Source organism: Acinonyx jubatus, chromosome D2 (genome assembly GCF_027475565.1).
Source record: "Acinonyx jubatus isolate Ajub_Pintada_27869175 chromosome D2, VMU_Ajub_asm_v1.0, whole genome shotgun sequence".
In the NCBI taxonomy this organism is placed as follows: Eukaryota; Metazoa; Chordata; class Mammalia; order Carnivora; family Felidae; genus Acinonyx; species Acinonyx jubatus.
In genome coordinates, this window is record NC_069393.1 from 80,009,012 (window position 1) to 80,027,685 (window position 18,674).

General features: G+C 48.4%; 1 long non-coding RNA gene across 2 annotated transcripts; it reads right to left on the reverse strand.

The window, feature by feature from the left end:
* Positions 1–701: 701 nt before the first annotated feature.
* Positions 702–16,969, reverse strand: LOC106987539 (uncharacterized). 2 transcript variants are annotated; one of them, XR_001432217.3, is made up of 7 exons: positions 16,563–16,969; positions 13,554–13,656; positions 11,337–13,081; positions 6,467–6,619; positions 4,816–4,948; positions 2,856–3,029; positions 702–1,438 (listed from the first exon to the last, which is right to left on the reverse strand). It is a non-coding gene; the product is annotated as an uncharacterized LOC106987539 (long non-coding RNA). The 2 variants fall into 2 exon arrangements; XR_008292287.1 differs by lacking the exon at positions 11,337–13,081 and having other exon boundaries at positions 710–1,438; positions 16,563–16,963.
* Positions 16,970–18,674: the final 1,705 nt, after the last annotated feature.

Here is an 18,674-nt window from a genome sequence, read left to right on the forward strand (position 1 = left end):
ATTTTAATCATCACTGGGCTGTTTGTGAACTACGACGTTATTTACAGATGCACTTGATGTGATCACAGTATTGTGCGAACGTAATGCGGCCATTCAATTTAAAGTCCCGAATCTATGGAGGAGGAAACTGTCGTGTATAAAAGTTAAGTGACTTCCGCATGGTCACAGGGCAAGAGGTGGGTCAGAGCCCACACCAGACCTGTTGGCGAATACAGCCTGTGGCTTTAACTCTGACTCCTAAGCTTTGGGTTCAGCATCTGTTAAGTGAAAGTAAAGTACAAATCTCCCAGGTGATAGTGAGCACTAAATAAGCTAATAACAGTGCTTCCCTCACCCATGGGATTCCTGGTGTTTGTTAAGATTTCAAGTCCCCTGGTATTTGCACTGGACATTGTTATTTGGAAGGTCTGGGAAGTTTTCTCAAGTACTCAAGTGGTTCTGAGTTCCCAGAACTTTCAGAAAACGCTGTGTAAGAGAAATAAAAATTGATTCCTTTGAAGTCAGTGGGACAGCCTAGTTTTAGGATGAGTCCAGCTGCTGGCCTCTCGAATCTTTCTGACTGGGCAAATTTTTTATTTATAACGGACCTCATCTGTGCTCCGCACTGGGCTAGGGGCTTTTTTCTCTTCTCATGATTCATTTCTTTTTTGTTCTTTTATATTCAGCTGTTACTCTTGACTGTAGAAATCCTGTGTGTGTGTGTGTGTGTTTTAACCTGGAAGTTGCAAAACTCTTTCCAAAGGGCTAAATGTACCCCCAAGACTGTCTTTGCTTTGTTTTTGACTGAATGAAAGAAAACAGCCAATGCGGGGGGGTAGGGGGTGGGGGGGGGGGAGAAAGACAGGAAGGAAAATCCTAGCCACAGCCCTGGTTTCTTAACCATTTAATTTCCCATGTCTGTGAAGCAAGGAGTCTGGACTGACACTCTATCCATAAAGACTCCGTGCCCATCCATAACAGCCAGCTAGGCAGACAGAATCTTACGTCCGGCAGATGGTTGGCCTTTGGATGGGAACTCTGCCTCCTCGTTCACAGGAAATGGAAACCGACGTGGCATCCAGTATTGGATTGTTAGGTCAGGGTACGGGGTCAGAGGCCAGGATCTGCTCATTAAAATTTCAGATAGATGGTTTCTTGTCCCTTCCTTTCCAGAAGAACTGACCTTTGCAATACCGTTTCCTGTGTGCTATTTTTGTTTAACAGCCTGGGCATTCATGAACAGGGCACTTATTCCTTACCCAAGCTCACATTTAGTTCAAACCGCTCTGAGTAAAGCCGATGAGAAATGGAGGCAGATTTTCCTAAGCCAGGATTTTACAGGTCGCCACTCTGACTTCTGTGAAGGGTCAGCCTCCTCGCAGCTCGACCTGTTGATGGAGCTTCAGACACAGGCTTACAGAGCAGCTTTTATCTATCCAAGCACAGCTCCCCAGGCTTGCTGCAAAAGTAAACAAACACAGTCACCCCACGATTAAGATTCTTGGAAACCTTTTTAATTCCATCTCGTGGCGGGGGCTTGAAACTCATGACTCTCTGTCTGCGATAACGTGGAGTCTGTTTGCTTTTCATAGGTCTTGCTTCCAGAACCCATGCCCCACCTCAAGAGGCTGCTCCAGTTCTCACTCAAGAGCACTGAACAAAGAATGCTTTGGTGGAGGGGCGGGGGGGGGGGGGGGGAATCAGGGACTCGAGAGGGCTCCGGGTCAGAAGGGACATGGAAGGTCATTTGGACCAGCTCCCTCCACCCCCATCTACACTCAACTGCAGTGCCCAACCGACCATCCACGACTTCCTTGTATACCTACTGTGACGGCGAACTCATTCCTCATTACTCAAGAGAGACCATTTTAAGTACCCCAAGTGACTGACAATATCCAGGAGGAACAGAGAGCCACCCCATGGCCAGAATGCCAGCTGCTGAGACATCCCCCTCCACCCCCACCGCTGTCCCTTCCCACTGTCACTGGGCCAGGGTGAATAAAAAGACGGCACTCAAGAAAAGGTAAACAGAGAATCTCAAAAATAAACACAAACTCACGAGAATGACCAAATATTTGAAGGTCCTCCTTCATTCAAGAAATAAAGCTTAATCCCCTTCTCTTTTCGTGTGGGCTGGGCTTGGAGATTCGTTCTAATGAATAAAATATGGCCCAAGTGCCCGTGCAGGACTGAGACTATAGCATGAAAGGCTGGAGTGACTCAGGTCGCTCACTCCGAAGAAAACCAGCTGTCACGAAGACTTTCCAGCAGTCCAACGGGGAAGAACTGAGATAGGAAAGGGAGGTCTCCTGTCATCAGCCACGTGAATGAGCCTTCATGGAAGCCATCTTCCAGCCCAGTCAAATTTTTCAATGATGGCAGGCCCAGGGCAGTATCTGAAGGACCCCACGGCCCAGCCACCCTCAGGCACAGACACTGCACGAGATAATGGACGTTTATTGTTTTGAGCCACTTATTGGGGAGGGGGGCGGGGGGGGGGAGGGTGATTTGCTGAGCAGTAATAGTTAATCGGCGTTTCACAAAGCAAACATTCCATTTCTACTAGAAAGGATTTCACTATGAAGGGCACCTCCCTTGTTTGAGCTTTGAGTACAAGTTACAGACAGATGGCCCTAGGCCTCAGCTAAATAGCAGCATGACTGTCGAAGTACCTTCCATTTACTGTCACAGGCGACCCGGTTTGTGAACAAATTGTACCGTCATCCCATCTGTAGATTGACACGCCTTTTATGTGGCGAGAGGGTGCAGGAGGGGGAGGCGAGCGCACAAGCTTGGTTCTACAGCTTGACTCAGTTCCTTCTATGAAGGACGGTTGAACATGTGATTGAAGCCACAGTGACGGACGGTATACCCACCAGGACAGCCATGACCAGCAGAGCATGCCATCCAGGGGTATGGAGTTTCACCAGCTGCTCGGAGTATTTGCGAATCAGATGGCAGTGATCTGATCTAAACAGCCACTTTCCGGAAGTTGTGATACATTTTTTACCAGCTGCCTAGGAACCTGCAGGCGTTTGCTGTCGACGTGTCTTGAACACATCAAAGAGAAAATGAGATGAAAAGGTCATGCTTGCTCTTGGATGGAGGGACCCATCAGGAGAAGCACAAAAGGCTCCCACCCGTCAAGGCGGGCCACTCCCTCCTCAGGTTTCTGCTCTGGAAAGATGCATGGGTTCCCAGAAGCCAGGCGAGCTGGGATTGGTGGGGCCTCTGGAGACAAGCCAGGCCCTCCATAATCAGTCTGGCCTAGTCCCCAGTAGGCTTCCTCCCAGGGAGGGGCCGGCCCTATTTTACAATAACCCCAGGGAAGGCCATTCCAAGACGTGCACATGTTTCTGAAACTCCTCCTTTACCTAATCTCTCTTGTGGCAAATTAGGCCGTTTGCCTCTTAGTCTGTGCTCTTGAAATTGGAAAATAACTGGGCACCGGCCCCCCTCTATGTATTGGAATACAGTCCCCCTTTCGTCTTTACTGTTTTAGGCAAATCAACCCCAATTTCTTTAACTCGCCCCATGGGTCCTATCCTTGCTCTCTTTAATCATGTTTTTTGCTCTGCTTTGGAGCCTCTCCAGTTTCCTGATTTCTCTTAAACTGTGGAGGCAAAATGTGGCCACGGAGCTCCAAGACGGGTCTGCACGAGGCCACGGGGAGCGGAGGCTGCTTTATTGTGTCGGCTTTATCGGTGGTGGGGTCTCTCCTCTTCGGAGCCGGACTATTTTCTACTTTGGGGGTGAGGAACTATTCTGGGCAGCACCGGGGAGGCCGGCTGCTCTGATGTGGGTGAGGCCGGCCCTGCATCGCATCCACGGCATCCCTTAACTGTGGCAATGCAGCCCTCCTTTTCACTGTATCTACTTCGGCCGGCGCCCTGGATCTCAGTTTTCTATGCTTCTTTGATGGGCCTCCTTCTATGCGGGCCTTTCTCCCATTAACTACTCCTCACCGGACTCATGCAGAAAAGCCAACTCAGAGTTCTAGGGCCTTAGGTCCATTGTTCTTCCTCCCGCACTGAGCTCTGGTCTAGGATCTGATGGAGCTTTAATTTTGTAGCAGTTACCCAGCACTTGACATTTGTCATTACCACCGTGTCCTGGTCCAGGAGCAGCCAGCCCCACTGCCCCAAGCCTGCCAACTTAGGTCCGTATCAGTGAGAAAGTGCGCCCCGGCCTCCCCGTATAAACACTGCCAGGGTTCCTTTCCCTGAGTAGGAATATCGCCTAATATTCTTAGGCAATATTCCCGAGGGGGTATTCAGCTGTCTTTGTCCTAGGCTGAGCTGAAGAATAAAAAGTAGTTAAGCAAACATCCCCAGAGCTCCTTCGGTGTCCTGTGCTGGAGGCGAGGGACACAGATAACAGCCCCCACTCTCCTGCCCCACCTGTGTGACAGAATGGCTCTGAGCCTACCTAACATAGTCGTAATGGACAGCCTCTGTCCTGCATCTGTCTGCTCTGCCCCCTGGCCCCCAGGATCTCATCGACCTCAGAGTCCTATTCATTACCCTTCTTTTGAAGGAGGAGAGGGAGGCTCTGAGGAGTGACTTGGTCAGATTTAAAAGCAGTGCAGCTGGGATAGGAAGCCGGGTGTGTCAGACTCCAAGGATACTCCATCTCATTTCCTCTCTGCCGAACCCTTTCTTTCTTCCTCTCTCCCTCAACCACACCCTTCCAATTAGTCATAAAGTCCCATCCACTCAGCCCCAGGAATCGCTCCTGAGTCCGTCACCACCCCCCCCCCCCCACCCCAGCCCCAGGGCCAGATAACCATGGCGCCTCCCCTGGATGACCCCAGGGCCAGGTAACCATGGCGCTTACCTCTGATGAGGCTCACAGTGCTTCCCCTGGATGACCCCAGGGCCGGGTAACCACAGTGCCTCCCCTGGATGACAGTCTCAGGCCCCTCGAGCTTGATTTGCTCTCATTCCAGCTCCTGCTGTTGCAAAAGCACCTTTAAAATGAAAATCAGACAAAACTTCGCTGAGTCCTCATGGCCTTTAGTAACACATCAAATCTCCTTCGCGGGATACTCAAGGCCATTTGGGATTTGAGAACCGCCAGAGTTCCCAACCTCATCTCTCTCCTCCCCCCACCCCCTCCCCGGCCCCATCCTTTAGCCACGTGGGACCACTGGACATTTTCATTGTGTTTAACATTTCATGGCTGTCCATGCTTCTCTTAATGTCTGAATGTCCTTCTCCTCCTTTCTGATCCGCCCTTCAAAGCCCAGAGTGGCGCCATTTCCTCCGCACTGTTTTTTTTCTACTACTCCAAGCAAAATGGAGACTTAACTCTCTTTCTGTGTCTCCACTGCTGACATCAGGCTTACCACTTTGTACCATAATTATTGTTATGCGAGCCTGCCTGCCTTACTGGATGGGGAGCCCCTCAGAGGTAGGGCCCCTTGACCTGTTACTGTTATATCTGATATGCCCATGCCTCGCCCAGGGCCTGGCAAAAAAAAAAAAAAAAAAAAGAAGGCCCAGCAATTTCTGGTTCAGTGGATGAATGAACCAATGCGTGACTGTGTTCCCACTTGGGTCTTTAAGACCTTTGCTCCCCATACAGCCTGCCAGGCCAGGCTCAAGGATAGTGATTCCATGTAAGCATATTTATTGCTGAGGTCCAAGAAGATAAGTAGGCAATATTTCACTTCTTTCCCAAGCCATTCCCCCAATAACCTCTGTAATTAGTCCAGTTAAGGCCCATTACCATTGCAAATCAAGTTAGGACTGATTTCCACAGTGCTAGCAGTCTGTATCAGGACATGTTTTATTTTCTCAAATCTTCCACTTTTAACTCAGTCTGTTACTTCCGGTGCTGTTTTTAAATGTAAGAGAAAATCAAACCGTTTCAAAACTCCAAACAACCTCAAACTGTTTTGTGCTAGTAATCAGACAATGGATAAAGACTGTGGTTATGTAGAGCTATTGCCAACAATGGAAAAAATAAATAACAGCATGAGTCAGAATAATTCGAAACCAGAAATGTGTGTTGGTAATAACTCAGAAAGTCACATGGAAGGGCCGTGGTCACAAAATCAAAGTTGATGTGTTTGTTTTTTGTTTTTCTTCATTATAATCCATTAGAGAGCCCCTTCTACCTGGTAGAGTGCCAAGAAACCTTACAACATCTAGTATTGGGTGGGAAATCAAACCCCGGCACCTTCAGGAAAATGCTGTCTGTCTTGGGGGCAGGATGCAGACAGTCTTGTGTGCCATATGGAAAAATGACCCACAGTGATGAGGAAGCAATGTATCATTGAAGAGGGGACCGTTAAAGTCAGGGAAAAGCCATTGCCGCAGCCTAATCCTTCTAGGCACATTTCCAGCAGCACAGGGGGAATGGCAGCCTCACTCTGGGTGGGGGTGATGTGGAACCGGATCCCATGACCAACTGCACTGCATGGGAATACCAGAAGCATTACCAATAGTGTGGTTTTGCTACTCAAAGCCAGCTGCTTATCCACCTTCACGGAGGCAAGAAAGTACCCCGCTTCATCATCCCCCGAAAGAATGTTGTCCCCCGTCCTGTGTTAGGCATCCTAATGACATCAGGCTTCAATCTGCCGGCTTGGTCCCCATGACCCGCGACCACGATCTCCATCCTGGAGGTGGCCATCCTGGAGAAAGAAAGCAATGGGACAACAGAGTGTCAGTGTCACCCTCCCACCCCCTAAAGGGCGGTCCTTCAGGCCTTAAGAGAAACAGGCATCAAGGGTCTAAACATGCACCCTCTCTAGAGCTGAACCCCACCCCCTTCTTCTGCTTCGATTTACGGCAACTGACCTATTTCACTGCTCCTTTACCGACCTACTTTGGAGTTCTATTTTGGAGAGTGACACAAAAGTCCCGTGCATCCCTGCAGAAGAAGAAACGGGCGCACGGGCACACGCGTGCACACAGCCCAGAAATCAAGGCCGGAGCGGTCTTCCACACAGGAGCCTCTGCTTCCTGTCACAAAAACGCTTGCCAGCACTTTAAAAAGGGTCAACGGTGCTTTCAGAAGTGAAAATACATACATGATCATTTATTAGATGCTTACGTTCTGGGAAAATACCTTCGGGGCCATGTCAGTGCGTGTTGTTGGACAGCCTCCTGGCCCAAACAGAAGCCAGCAACGGATACCTGAGTCATGGCAGATCTGGATGCGAATGCCCTCCCTGAACGCGCCTGCTGAGTGTCACTTGAATCGGAGGCTGTATATCTGAGCTGTCACCCCGCCGTAACCGGTGGACTAAAATTACGTATCTGTTCTACGAGGGAGAATTATAGTCTGGGTAGCAGATGACCAACATGTGGTTCCCCAAGTGCTAGTTGTGGGTCCACTGACAACCATCTATGGTAACAGCCATTACCATTTGCTGAGCGCTTCTTGTGGTCCACACACCTCACCTGTATTATATATAAATCTCTCTACTACTCTGTGAGGTATGTTTTAGTGTCCCATTTTTACAGATGAAAGACTAACGCCCAGTGACACTAAATAAGTCATTCCAGACCTCCTAACCACTAAGCAGCAAACCCAAAGAAGGACCCACACCCAGGTCTGCCCTGTACGAACATCTGCATCTTCTTCCCCTAAACCAGATTGCCTCTTCTAAAAGCAGATTCCACCCAGATTTAGAGTTAAATCCTGTGATCATCCCGCGGCCAGTGAGCCATTTGGTTTCTGTCCCTTACCACCTATAAAAATGGGAGGGCTCTTTAACATTGATAGATTTTTAGGTCAATTAAAAATGGAAAGACATTAAATGCCATGTGGTGTCCTGGATCACATTCTGGAAGAGAAAAAGGACATTAGTGGAAAAAACTAGCGAAATCCAAATAAAGGCTGGAGTTTAGTTGATAGTGATGTACCAGTGTTGGTTTCCTGGTTTTGACAAATGTACCGTGTTATTTTAGGTGTTTATAATAGGGAAAACTGTGTAAAGAGGACGTGAGAACACTCTGTACTATCTCTGCAGCTTTTCTGTAAGTCTGAAATGATTCCAAAATTTAAACGTTGACTTTTGTAAAAAGGGACATCTAAATAAATAAAAGGAAAAGAAGGGAGAAAATAGTAGTTCTCTTCCTGTGGTTTCTGACTGTCGAGATTTGAACCAAGTATTTATTGCAGGCTGGACAGATGTGTGGACTGACACTTTCAGCTACACATCAGTACTCTCGGATTAACACAGTTATTTAAATAAATTCATTTAAAAGTGCCACCAAATGCATTGTAGTTTCTTTGTCCTTGTAGATTTTCTTAACAAGTTCCTAAGGTGGAACCATTTAATATAAAGATTTTTAACATTACAAAGTGATTTCAAAGGCTAAGTGGAACAAAATGTGCATAGCATGTTACCATTTATCCAGGAAGATGTGATATGAAAATATGAGTATGTGTAAAATGTTATGCTATTTTTATATTGTTTTGTAAACAAAAGGATAAACCATAAAATTGTTTAAAACTATTCCACATAAGGGGACAAAGGATCATGACAGAGAAGGAGTAGGTTAGACTTCTCCGAATATACTTTGGTTTGTACATCTGATTTTGAAATCGTGAAAATACTTACACAGTTATAGAACAAATTAAAATATTAAAAAAATCAGTCCTTAAAAGTCGAAAGCAAAGTGAAACAAACTTAGCTATATACTGATTTGTGGCCTGACCACAAAGACAGAAACTATTCCACGTGACTTCAAACATGAACTTGACTGCACACCCTTCATTTAGACACAGACTAAGAACAAAAGAATGTACAAAAAGGAAAAACAAAGGGTTTTTACTGATCATGTCATGGACTATAGGGTTAGGGTTGTTATTCTGAGATTTCCAATTGATGGGATCAAGTGAAATGCCCCTTAAATTCTAATTCAGAGTATTCTTAGAAACTCATTATACATTGTGTTTTAAAAAAACATATCTTCCAGGGGTGCCTGGGTGGCTCAGTCCGTTAAGCGTCGGACTGCAGCTCAGGTCAAGATCTCACAGTCTCTGAGTTCAAGCCCCTCGGGCTCTGTGCTGACAGCGCAGAGCCTGGAGCCTGTTTTGGATTCTGTGTCTCCCCGTCTCTCTACCCCTCCCCTGCTTGCTCTCTCTCTCGCTCAAAGATAAAGATTTAAAAAAATTTTTTAAACATACCTTCCAGCTTTATGCACTGAAAAGGTCTGGAAACAATGACCATCCAATCACTAAAGAACGTGTCCAGTGCCTAGACTACGGTCTCCAAGGGCCACGTGCATTAAATGCCACCAGGGCTCCTTGGAGAAATGGTGGAATCCAGACCTGGGAGAAGGATTATAGGAGGTGAACCTGGAAAATCTTGTCCTATCATAAAAGGAAGCTATCAAACACCACTGGAGTCAAGCCAAAAGGAACCAGGAGCTAACCTGACCAGGTCCCCATTAGTCAAAGATACAATAATTTGAACATCAAAAATAAAAACTTAGTGGAATGCCTGGGTGGCTCGGATGGTTAAGTGGCTGACTCTTGGTTTTGGCTCAGGTTATGATCTCACAGCCATGGGATCGAGCCCCACATCGGGTTCTGGGCTAGGTGTGGAGCCTGCTTAAGGTCCTCTCTCTCCCTCTCTCTCTGTCCCTCTCCTCAACGTGTGCATGTGCGTGAGTGTGTGCTCCTGTAGTCTCTCAAAATAAATACATAAACTTTAAAAATAATAATAATTGGGGCACCTGGGTGGCTCAGTTGGTTAAGCAGCCGAGTCTTGATTTTGACTCAGGTCATGATCTCACAGTTGGTGAGTTCAAGCCCCACTTCGGGACCTTCACTGTCAGCACGGAGCCTCCTTGGGATTCTCTCTCCCCCTCTCTTTCTGCCTCTCTACCTCTCTCTCTCAAATAAATAAATGTCAAAAAATTAAAAATAAAAATAATAAAACCTTAGTAAATTGAACATAAAAACACATTTGTGTTCATGAATTCATTAGAATAGATAAAAACAAACAAAAACCACCTCTTTGTTTGCTCAGGACGCTAGGGAACCAACTCACTATTTTGAAAATAGGTTAATGAAGACAAAGATTATCCTGACTGCTGTATGAACTCTCCCTTTGGGTGTTGAAATAGTTGATGAAGGGAAGTTTGTGTCTAGAGAAGTAGACAAGGTAATCAATGAAAAGGGGACAATACAATTAGAGTGTCACTGGTTTTGCAACCCCCAGTGAAATAACAAATCTAGGAACGATCATGGCTGCTAATGTTTCTGAGATGACCAGACATTGTGCCTCCTGATGAAAGGACACAGTACTTTGTCCGAATCCAGCATGGATTTTAAAAAATATAATGAGCAGAATGGCGCCTGGTGGCTCAGTCGGTTAAGGTCCGACTTTGGCTCAGGTTATGATCTCATGGTTCATGGATTCAAGCCCCGCATCGGGCTCTGTGCTGATGGCTCAGAGCCTGGAGCCTGCTTCGGGTCCTGTGTCTCCCTCTCTCTCTGCCCCTTCCCCACTCATGTTCTGTCTCTCTCTGTCTCTCAAAAATAAATAAACATTAAAAAGTTTTTTAAAAATATAATGAGCAGAGAAAAATACTCACAGACACCCTGGGGATGCAGCTAGCTAAGTCTGGACAGTGGGCAACCAGGGCAGTGTCATCCAGCAAGGGTTCCCAGGCTGGCAATCGGCATCACTGGGGAGCTTGTGAGAATGCAAATTCTCAGGCCCTACCCCAGAACTACTTAATCAGGAATCTCTGAGGCTGGGCCCAGAGATCTGTATTTTAGCAAGCTCTTCATGTTTGTTAATTCTTTTGCATGCTAAAGTGTGAGAAGCACTGATATCCAGGGGAAGCAATCTGATTACTTCAATAAATGAACTGCAAAAAAAAAACAAACAAAAAAAAACCCAAAAAAAACAGACAAGAAAAAAACTTCTGGATTTGTAAAGATTTTTTAAAAAATCAGCAATATGCAGTATGCGAACTTTGTTTGGCTCCTGATTTGTAAACACCGACTTGATATTTGATATTAAGAAGTTATTGTTCATTTTTGAAGGTACGATAGCGGTCTTGTGGTTACATTTCAAAGAGTCCTTTCTTTAAGCAAAAATGTACTCGTATGTTGTGCATGAAATGATGTCAGTATTTGAGATTTGTTTGTAAGTGATTCTGGGGTGGGAGGAGGGGAAACAGGCAGCGATAGGCCAGAAACAATATTAGCCACGTCTTCGGAACTACTGGGGCTGGGGGTTGGAGGCATGGGAGCTCCCTATACGACTCTCTCTCTCCCTTTTTCAATATTTTTCAAGCTTTCTATAATAAGATGGTTTTTCAAAAAAGGACTGGCTCAGGAAAATAATATAGCAAATATAACAAAATGTTACCAATTGTTACCTGGATTGATGGATGTATTAGGGTGGTTATTACATTTTTTTCTGTACTTTTCGACGTGCTTGAAAATGCTCATAAGTCAATAAAAAAACTTCCCTGGAAAAAAATCTGAAGTAGGTGCTCATGCTTAAAAAGCGGGCATCACTGTAGAAAATTCACATCACCGTGCTGTGTGCGAGACGAGCTCCACGCGGTCTCTGCCCAGTTCTGGGCCCTTCCTGCTCCTCTGCCTTCTGGAACCAGAGCATCTGAGAAGAAAATCTCTGCCCCAGCCGATCTGCTCCTAATTCCAACAAACGTGAGGGTCCTTTACGCGTCCTGGGACGTTAAGTGATAACGTTCTGTTCCGTGTATTTGTTAGTTCGTTTGGTAGCTTCGTCTTTTTTGCTGCATACGATTCCATCGTAGGGATATACCTCAAATTATTTAATGGAAACTTGGGTTGTGTCCAGTTTTTAAGTGTTGTGAGTAGACCGTCAACGAGCATTCTCGTGAGTGCCACGTGCCGGGCATGGGCACACACCTACCTGGGGTGTCCACCCAGGAGTGGGGTTCCTGCCTCGTGGGAACATCGTGACCCTATATTTACCTTTAGCAGGTACCTGGCAAAGCAGTGCCGAGGTCGTGGCCGCCGCGCCTCCCACCAGCAACGCATGGACGTCCCAGCTGCTTCCTCTTCGCGGTGACACAACTGCCACCGTATTTTGCCATTCTGTTATCACCCTGGTTTAGAAGCCCCCCTCGAAAGTGTCCCGTGTTCTTCTGCAGAACTGGCGCCCCTCCTCTGGCTCCTCCCTCTGTCGCAGCTCCTAACGTCTCCGCGGAAGCATCTGGTTGCTGAGGGTCACCTGTCATTAGAGTCCAGACCCCTCAAGCGCAGGGCACCGCCTTATTCCTCTCGGCATCCCGGGGAGGTGTCGGCCCGGCCCGGCGCACAGTCCCTGCTCAGTTGTTTGATTCAATGAGGAAATGAATGGATTCATCGGCCAATCCGTCAACGTTCTTAAAGACCTAAGAGCCTATTTACCTGGCAGGACTTGGTACGCATTTCATATAAACAACTAAACTCCTGGGGCCATGTGAACCTGTTTTCCATAGCTATAACACACAGGAAAATTTGGCCTGAAATTCAGAGGAGTCTCAGGGATCGGACGTGTTTTCCCTCTCCAAGGCCTCCCGTGCACCAGGACGGGAGGCACGGAGAAACAGGGCTCACCTGCCAGAAAGGTGCTGCCATGCTTGGCCCCAAGCTTCGACAGCGTGGATCCCCCTGGCCACCATCTTGCCACGAACACAGAAAACAGCATCCGCACACTCACGTCTTCAGTCCTTGCACCGACCGGCAATCTTCTCTTCGTGGAGGTTTAGCGACGCACCAACGCCACCCCGCGCTGACCCCGTCTCTGAGTCCAGGAATTCTCAGAAGCGACCTCGTGGTCCAGACGCGCACGCCACGAGGAGAATGATCGCGGAGACGCCACGTGGGTCATGTCCGACAGACACGTGCACGTAACGGCTGCCATCGGGCGGAGGGGGGTGGAAAATCCACTGCCGGGGGAATACCCCGTGTAGATCGTTGTAACCACCAGCAACGAAATGACAGAGCCCTTCTCCAGGCCACTATCTGGCTTTCGCTGAACTTCTGCAAAACGATTACACCAGTGGGCTGACCCCTGCCACTTGGGTTGTGAGCGTTTCTGTATGCAGAGGGTGCTGCAGAATGGGAAAAACATCACGGAGACCGAGTGCTGACAAAAGCAGAGCCAGGAGAAAGGTTGCGGAGGTCAGAACGTGTTACCTGCATCCCCTCAAGTCACACCAGCCTGGGGGGGAGGGGGGAGGCTGCATCGTGGCATTTATCTGCGTTTCCACTGCATTTGCAATGGCGGCTCTTGCGCCCTGAAGGCACAAGACTCAGCCCTTTACCTCCACGTGGCTCCTAAGACTGTGCGTGTGTGATCCGAGCAAATGCCCTCGGCCTCCACTGGCCCCCTCCCCTCCCTGGTGTGGTCCCCAGCCCCATCTTCCTGCAGCTGCGCACAAGAAAACACCAGAAGGGCCAGATGCCCTGTGCCGGCCCCAGCAGCATGCGCTGCGACAGGTGACCCGTCAGGCCACCTCGTCTGCAAATGTCCCCTGGGGATTGTAGTGTCAGTTCAGGCTGAAAAAAAAAAAAAAAAAAAAAAAAAAAGACGGCGGTGGGAGTCTCCCCATACTTACCTGCCCTGTTCCCCCAAGGAAAGCAGGCCCTGCATGGCTGGCCCTCGTTTCTCCGGCTTGCTGGGTTAGCTTACTTCTGCCGGGCAGACTCCTGGGCTTCGTGCTACAGGAGGAGAGAATGGGCAGAGGAGAACGGGAGAAAGGCCAGCAAGAGAGGTGACGGCTTCACCTGAAGCCTGTGACAGGGACACTGGGGAACACCTATGTAAGAAAGCTGGGGAGTGGGCGGAGCTAAGGGGTTGGGAGGGTGGAGCAAAGGTGCCTGATTTGGGAGGCAGAGGACAGCTGAATTGGGGGAAGCAAAAATGGGGACTCCAAATAACGGGGTGAAAGTTCCTGTTATGATTTAGAGCCCCCAGAAGGACTGGACTTCCTACGGATTCGTTTGTGGCTTTGAAACCATACTCCTTGAGAGTGACGCCAGCTGTGGCCTGAGTAGGGCACATCCACAAGGCATGTCTCTTCCTAGGACTCAGATGTGAACAAATCTAACCACGGGGCGGCCTGCGTACTCAGCCTGGCCCGTCCTCTCAGATCTAAGCCAAGGCTTCCTAGGAGACCTGCAGGCTGAAGGACCCTGTCCCCCCCCAAGGATGATTCTGGGCAGGAGGGCTGCCCCTACCCCCATCTGCCCGCCCAGGTCAGTGTTCCCTCAGTGAGTAAGGCTGGGGGTTAGGCCAGAACAGAAATAAACATCCAAGAAGGGTTTCATCCAGCAGCTTTTCTCGCCCACCTGGGCTGGGCCCTGCAGCCCTGGAAAGAGCCCTTTCCCAGGAAGGCCAGAGTCACAAGAACTGTTCTCTGTCTAGTGACAAATCTGGCCAAAGCTCAAGCCCTAGTCAATTATTCAGATAAATTCGAACAACATCACATGGGCAGTTAGGTTTAGTTTAGTTTTTTTTTTTTTTTTTTTTTTTAATGTTTATTTATTTTTGAGAGAGACAGACAGACAGAGTGTGAGTTCGGGAGGGTCAGAGAGAGAGGGAGACACAGAATCCGAAGCAGGCTCCATCCAGGCTCTGAGCTGTCAGCACACAGCCCTATGCGGGGCTGGAAACCACAAACCGCGGGATCATGACCTGAGCCGAAGTTGGACACTCAACCAACTGAGCCACCCAGGCGCCCCAAGATTAGTTCATTTTAACCCAATTAGGCTGAATATTTACGCTGCTTGGATTCACAGGCACACACACCGATGAAGGAACGTGAATACGTGACTGATGGGAGGGAGACTGTGGTGTTTGAAAGGTGTTTCCAAGTCCACGAATGTCTTATTCAATCGCCAATGACACAAAATGATGCTAGCTAGTAGTGATGGGGGGAAAAGCAAGACTTAAATTACATATCCCAGAAATTTTGTGTTTCTATTATTGTCCTATTTCCCTCTTTTTCTTTCTCTCTCTGGAGCCGTGTAACTAACTGAATATGAAAACTGAGAGAAAATACACCAAAATATTCACACTGGTTACCTGGGGTTGATGGAATCGTGGGTGACTTTTGCTTCCCTATTAGAATTTTTTGCTATTTCAATTTTTTCTTAAATTATATTCAGTTAGCCTTTGCTATATACCAAACTACTCCAAAATGTAGCTGTTTTAAAACAAGGAACAAGAGGGGCGCCTGGGTGGTTCAGTCGGTTGAGTGTCCGACTTCCGCTCAGGTCATGATCTCACGGTCTGTGAGTTCAAGCCCCGCGTCAGGCTCTGTGCTGACAGCTCAGAGCCCGGAGCCTGCTTTAGATTCTGTGTCCCCCTGTCTCTCCGCCCCACCCCTGCTTGTGCTCTCTCTCTTTCAAAAATGAATAAGCAATAAAAACATATTTAAAAATAAATAACTAAAACAAGGAACAAGAAATGCTATTCCTCATGATTCTGCGGGCCGGCGGGCTGGTCATTGGGTGCAGGCCAGCTTGGTATGTTTCTGTAGTCACCCATCAATGAGGCTGGGTCAGGGTGGCCTCGCGTGAACAAATTCGAATTTCTGATGATCGGCAGGTTGGTGGTTTTCAGGGCTTGAGGTGGGTCGGGCATCTCTACATGGAGTCACTGCTCATTTTCCATGGGCCAGCCGGGGCTCGTCGTGTGATGGTCTCAGGGGTCCAAAGAGCAGGAGGAAAGGCCAAGTCCTACTGCCAACACTCTTTCCGAGCTTCCGCCTGAGTCACACTTGCTCCTGTCCATTGGCCAAGGTAAGTGACATGCCCACCTAGGATGGCAGGGTGAAACAGACCCTGCCCCAGGCAGCAAAGGCCAGGCACACGGCGGGGGAGGGAAGCCATGGCTGTGTGGCAAGACATGCATGACCTTTGAAATCAGGAAGAAAGAAGCTCATTCTTACAGAAAGGATAGAAGAAATTTTTATCAAGAGATTTGGAATTTTGGTTGAGAGTTCAAAAAGCCAGGGCTTTCTAAGGAAATGAGATGTTCACAGAAGTGTGAGTCATTTGTAGGCAAGATCAATTACCATTTATTTTCAAATGACATGGCAGATACTCCTTCACCTCGTTTAAAAGGATTCCTTTTTCAAGGACTTCTTCATCAGTTAAAAAGAAATGTTTTTGGGGGGCGCCTGTGCGCCTCAGTCGGTTGACTCTTGATTTCGGCTTGGGTCATGATCTTGTGGTTTGTGAGTTTGAGCCCTTGGGCTCTGTGCTGACAGCAGAGAGCCTGCTTGGGGTTCTCTCTCCCTCTCCCTCTCTCTCTGCCCCTTCCCCACTCACTCTCTCTCTCTCAAAATAAATATACACTTAAAAATAAATAAATAAATTAATTAATTAATTCAAAAAAAATGTTTGTGGGAGGCAGGATTTTGGTCCCCCGTGTTTATGCCTGTGAATAAGTTCAGTCACAAAAGGAGAGAAGTAAGCTTGCAGAAGGAAGTAAGGTTGCTAATTAGCTGACCATGAAATAGTGAGGTTATCCTGAATTTTCTGGGTGGGCAAAAGAGTCCGAGAGATGCAAGGGGAGAAGAGGCAGGGGGGATTTGAGGTTTCACGGAGCTCCGACTCACCGTTGCTGGATCTGAAGACAGAGGAGTGGCCACGGGTCAAGGAGAGTGAGTCAGCTGTCAGCTGACAGCCAGCAGGGACGCGGGGACCCCAAGGGAACCCACACGCAAGAAACTGACTTCTGCCAACAGATTGGATGAGCTTGGAAGTGGGTTCATCCCCAGAGCCCCCAGAAAGGAATCCAACCTCGCGGACGCCTTTGTGTTCTCCTGCTGGGACCCATATCACACTTCCGACTTATGGAACTGCCAAATAATAAATCTGTGTTGCTTTCAGTTTGTGGTAATTTGTCGGAACGGCAGTTGGAAACCAGAGCAAGGTTCAGGATAAAAATTTTAGAAACTATCTAAAAAAGCACAAAGAAAAGAAAAAAAGCAAGAACCCCCCACCTATACTATTGTTACAGTGATCACATTTGACTTGAGATATATTTTTATCTGTTTAGCTATCTTAACCCAGTTTGAGAGCATACTGGACATACATCTTATAATTGATTTTTTTTTTGTTTTTATTTTACAGATATCAATAGTATCCTGTGTCAATAAGTTGCTTTTTCCATCCCTGAAGACAGAACTGTCATCAGATACTAGAAGCATCCATGTGGAGGTCACACAGGATGTGGGAACTTAGCAGTGGTGGCCAGGACCTGCTTTCTGGAAGAGAGGGGGGTTTTGAAGAGTGAGTAGGAGTTTGGTAGGTGAAGACATTTAGGATGACTTTCCCAGTAGGAGGAATAGTGTGGACAAAGATTTGGAGGAATGAGCCCAGAGCACGTTGCCTGCAGCTTGCCCTTCTAGTCTAGAAGGTAGAGAAGGGGCTGGGAAGGGCAGGAGGAAGGCTGGGGTCAGACCACCGCCCCCCAGGCCCCTTGACACTGCTGTGCTTAAGCTCTGGGAAAGCAACACCTGAAAGACCATCCTCTTACCTGGGTCCTGTCGCTGTTTCCTTCGGGAGATGCCTTGTGGACAAGTGACTTTGGACTTGCCTGTGTACAAGGGCTGTAGGTGGGGCGTCTGGGAGGCTGTCGGTCAAGCGTCCGACTCTTGACTTCAGCTCAGCTCGTGATCTCACCGTTTGTGAGTTCGAGTCCCCCGCACTGAGGCTCTGCGCTGACAGCATGGAGCCTGCTTGGGATTCTCTCTCTCTCCCTCTCTCTCTCTCTCTCTCTCCCTCTCTCTCTGCCCCTCCCCCACTTGCATGCATGCTCTCTCTCTCTCTCAAAATAAATAAAAATAAACTTTAAAAAAAGAAAAAGAAAAAGACCTGTGGCTGTTACTCCAGGGACGATCTGGGCAAACCGGGTTTTCCTAGAACGACAGTCCGACACCAGCAAACTGCATTCAGTGACAGTGGCTTCAATACGGTTCTTACCTTGCAGCCTCTTTGGAAAAAGGGAGAAGATTCGAATCCCTTCGCACCAAGTGACTGCAGAACGGGGATCGCTGCCAGGGACAAAAGCACGTGTGATTACCACCAACTTACAAGCGAGCTTTGGCAGACAGACTTCATCGGGTGCAATGTGCCCACCTGACGCGTTCCGGAAGCGCTGTGGCGGGGCGTGTTTTCTGGTCTGGGGTTTGCTTGTAAAAACTCTCGGCTTCCAAGCAGCTGCTGAAATGGGCAGCAGATGGTTGTGTGGGGAGCCCCCTTGCCCTCCTCGGGGACACAGGGAAGACTGGCAGGGACCCTCCGCAAATGTCCCCTCCCTCCCAGGCCACCCCTGCCCAGAGCTTGGGTGCTGGAGTTTCACTTCTTGCTTGTTTGCAAGCAGAAGACGGGAAGAACAGGGACCGCTCCCGAAAGTTCCGAGACTTTCTATCCTGGAAGAATGAAGTAATTCCCACTCTTGTCTCCAGCCGGGGCGGGGGGGTGGGGGGGGGGGAGAGTCATGTGAGCCGCCCCCTCCTGCGTTTCCCCAGCACGGCATCTTTCCAAGCCGGGGAGATGGCTGAGGGTTGCCATGGCCCTGGCTTTCTCCGGGGCCCCCAGCGTGTCGTCCACATCCGCGTGTCACAACGTCTGCAGACCCAAGCCTGAAACATAGAACGCGCTCTCCCGGCCTCTTCCCCAAACTCGCCTCCCTCCTAATCCAGCCCTAATTCCACCTGGGCACT